Below are 4,376 nucleotides of genomic sequence, written 5' to 3' on the forward strand. Positions count from 1 at the left end.
GCAAATCTGGGGTTTCCTGTTGCCCCGCGACGGGCAGTGACGTTCTTCTGGTTACGCTCATGCAGAGTCCTTCACTGGCCGTGCGTGTGACTTTTCCAGGAACCAAAATATTCTCCTAAGCATGTGCTGGCTCACTGACATGAGCAACGGCATGTGAAAATACTTTGTCCGTGCACGGATATTTCCAAAAGATAGTGTTGAAAGTTCTTCCATTAAACTTACAGCCTGAGACTTCTGAAATATATATGTCCTTTGTGGTTTCCTCCAGCTAAGCTATTTAGAAGCTGCTGGTGCCATTTGGAAAGCTGCATAATCTCTTGTGGGTGATGATGTAATCAGCACTGTAATCAAATCTGCCAATGATGTCATGGCTGGAGTAGTCCACTGTTCCCTGGTGCAGTGATTAGCGGGATGTGATTGAAGGGTCACTGCAGATGGTGATGGGGAAGTGGGATGTACCCACCCTGCGAGGCATGGGGCAGCTGATGGCCAGCACTGCTCCTGGAGCTGCCTCTGCTCTGTGCTGAGCGAAGGCAGCGTGTGACTGGGGCTGGGAGGGAGACTGTAAAAACCGCCTTAATTCTCTCAAGGGGTTGGATGTCTTAGATTGTGTCTGTATTTGTTTTTACTGTCCTGGGGCAGGCAGGCACTGTCCGGATGTAAGTTACAGAAAGGTACCATGGGAAACAGAGTGCATCAAATCTCGGCTCCTTGGGGTGAGTCGGCTGGTGATGCTTCACATCTTCCCTCTGAACGGAGCCCCCCTGGTTTGATTTGCAGGGTCTCAGCACTGCCAGAGTTTTCTCCTGCTGCTATTCACGCCGTGGCTGCGGTGTTTTGTTTTCTGCCTCTTTGCCCACCTCAGTATTTTGCAGCATCCTTGCAGTTAAAAGACAAGATTTTGCCTTTTGCCATGTGAGCATTTGTGCTTTGCTAGTGCCTCAAAGGGCAATTCTTAAAACATTTTCTGTATTATTTTTCATGATACGATTATTAGTAGAAGATCACACTACCGAGGGAAGATAAATTTGTAATCCTGCTTAATGGCTGATCTTATCCAGCTGAGTAACTCTCATTGCATAAGGGACAGTGACCTAAAATCTTTTAAAACCGTCGGACAGGATGCCTTTCCCTTCTCGACTTAGCACACATGGCTGTGATACAGACTTTAAATGGTTTAAAGTTAACTGGTTTACTTTGAAATTTGAATGCCTGCTGGTAACTAACCTTTGGGTTAGTATGCCAAAAAGAACAGTAGTGCTGCAGGGTGTGAGTGACTTTAATGTATCAGTCTACGTGTTAAACTGCATCTCTTGCAGCCTGGTTTGCTGTTTGGGATTGCTGAACAGTATTTACAAAGGTTACCTGGCATGAATGACAGGAGGATCAAACAGAAGAGCTTGATCACAATCCTCCTCAGGCAGGTTCATGAGAGAGGCTGGGGTGGGAATTCTAAGGGATGGCTCTGGCACTGGGGAAGAGCTTGCTCCGTCCCTCTCCATCACACTCCCACTGCTGGATACCTGCAGAGAGGGGTAGGTGGGTGAGCAGGAGGGGAGGAAAAGCTGCTGCTTGTGAGCAGTGAAGAATTAAAAACATCTGCTCCAGCTGTGTGCCTCAGTGCTATTGTTTTTAACTTCTCTCAGTAAAGCCAATGAGGAACTGGTGGTGCATTTCTTGGCAGTGATCTGGTCTTGCTGGAGTTGAAGAGATATTTCCCTTCCTGCTCAGCTGGCCCTTTCTCCTCCCATCCCTCTCAAGCACGTAGCCCCAGGTTGAGCTCAGGCTCTCCATGCTGGGGAGGATGGTGCGAGGACATTTGTTAGGTTTCTTTCCCCCTCTATTCCCTGAGAAATGCTATGTTAAATATCTTAGTGTCATGAGCTCCATCTAAAGATGTGAAGCTCATTCTGTCACCTCACCTGTCTGCTTCAGAACCCCTTGTTGGACGAGGGAGCACAGGCTGCTTGTGTGTGAAGCCAGAGAGCAAGGATGGGATTTGCTGCTGCCAAGCATCGTCTTCTCTTTGTGGAGAAACTCAGCTTTGTGGGTCAGACCTGGAGCGTGCAGTTCCTGAAGTCCCAGTTGCTCAAGCTGGGAGCAACTGGCACTGGATACACCTCAGGCTGCTAAGCAGTCCCCTCCAAGCTGAGCAAGCATCTGAGCAGAGGGATGCCCTCTCTCCTCTCTGGATGCTCACCTGGGGTGGGATGTTCACAGCCCCTGGAGGTGGCTGGCCATGCTCAGGTTCGCAGCCCGCAAAGTGAGCGAGTGAGGGTCAGCAGCTGGGATGTGTTGGCAGCGCTCTGGAAGAGGTGCTCCTTCATTTACTGAAGGTGATATCCTGGTGACTGGCAGTGGGGGAGGAAGAGGGTTTTTTCTCTCTGGTGTGGGTGAATCAGTGCTGTCTGTGATGGATTCTTAGTGCGACAGGCTCTAAATAGGAACTCCCAGGGGAAATTAGCCTGCAGCTTTTGCCTTTATTAAATATTCTCTAGTGCCATCCCAAAGGACCACTTTTTAGTGCTCACAATGTTTCATCTGTACTTTTAACATCACCTACATGGAATGTGGCAATATATGGTCTATAATTACATTAAAGCCTATGTACAAATAGTTAAGAAATGACAGATAGCATGTTCTGTTCTTCAGGTCTGTGACATGATGGGGTCATACACGTAGGTGTGGGAATCTCAGCTGGAGATATTGCAGATTATTACCAAGTCCGATAGCTTACTTAGAGCTAGGGCTTATAATGATTGATTTAGCCATTTATTCAAACACCTATTTAATGATTGATTAAGCCTTTATAAACTATTTGTGACTTTTAAAATGGGACCTGATGTATTGTAGCTCCATTAGCATTTAGCTAATAAAAGAGGCTGTGGACCTATAACGCCAAGTTAGTTGACAGAAATTACATTTTAGGCCTTTCCTGTGTTGAAGTATTAAGTACCTTGTTACAGATTGTTCTTGGTGTGCTTAAGGCACAGAAGTACAATCTGCTCCCTTGCTTCTGCCCTTGGGAGCAGCTCTGACAGAGCTCTTTGCTGCCTCGGAGCAGAGCCCTGGTGATGCTGGTGACTATTCAAGCACATCCCAGCTGCCCTGGCTTGCTGCTGGAGCAGGTGGGGTCCTGCACTTTCCCCTGGGCCCTGTGGGATCTAGGCTGAGGGAACTAAAAGCTGTAAAGGGAAGAGAGTGGTTTGCTTGGAGGCAAGGGATGCCAAACTGGAATTTCATTGGAGAGGCTGGGTTGGAGTGGGAGAGCGGGAAGGTTGCTTTGGAAGAGAAGAGGTGCAGGCTAAGCTCTGCATCCTGCTCTGTGTCCAGAAGTGTGCTGTCTTCTGAGTTTTCCTAGAATCTTAGAATGGGTGGGGTTTGAAAGGACCTTGAAGATCATCTAGTTCCAGCCCCTTGCCCCTCATACCTTCCACTAGATCAGATTGTGCAACCCCCATCCAGCCAGTCCTTACCTTTATTTAACCAAGTACCAGAACCTAGAGGTAAATTCTGTACACAGGATTATAGAAGACGGGGTTTTTTTTTTCAATCTGACTTCTTTGTTTGCGTATAAAAGCATTTTTTTCCGTGAGCTGCTCAACTTTCCGTTTGCTTGAGCTGTACAGAGCTGGCAGCTGGGATGAGCTGTGTAATGGGATATCTGAATCGCAGCAGGAAACCAGCTCCAGTTTAAACAGACCTGATTTAAAAGCAGATTCAGTCAAACCAGTACAAACTCCTGCTCAGAGAAACTAAAACTTCTTTATATCCAGTTGATGGCACTTCTGCTCAGGTCAGTAACTGTTTCTGAGGGATTCTCAAGTGGACAGTGAGTAGGACCTCTCAATTACAGCTTGAGCAAGGTGCATCCCTGATGCTCTGCACTTCTCACGGGGCTGTAGGAAGTAGGTAAAATTTGGCAAGGGCTGACTTTTCCTCTGTCCCCACTCCTGCCTAGTAGGTGACTTCCTGCTCACATGGTTAAATGATCTTGGTGAGTGGTGTATGTTTGAATGGTAATGCTGTGCTATTTCCTTGGCAGGCTGAGCTTGTAGGACTTGGAAATATTGTGGCAAGGCTGATGATGTAAATGAGCACATGGGGACGTGGGAATGGTCCTGCCCTGTGAGCGGCTGATGTGAAAACAAAACTGGGAAGCCTTTTCCAGGCTTGGGCTGGGGAGCAGGGAGGGAGGTGGTTTTGGGGAAGGCTGCAGTTAATATTTCTCTTTCCACGTTGCTAAACAGTTCAAAATTCATTTCTTTACCTCTAGCATCTGTCTGCAAGATTTGTGTGTTTGTTTCTGGAGATTTCCTACTCGTCGGCAGCGAGCCATGCCGTAGGAAACGGAGGGAGAAGGGGTTGGCTCCAGT

Source organism: Corvus brachyrhynchos, unplaced genomic scaffold, assembly GCF_000691975.1.
Source record: "Corvus brachyrhynchos isolate BGI_N302 unplaced genomic scaffold, ASM69197v1 scaffold114, whole genome shotgun sequence".
NCBI classification, from domain to species: domain Eukaryota; kingdom Metazoa; phylum Chordata; class Aves; order Passeriformes; family Corvidae; genus Corvus; species Corvus brachyrhynchos.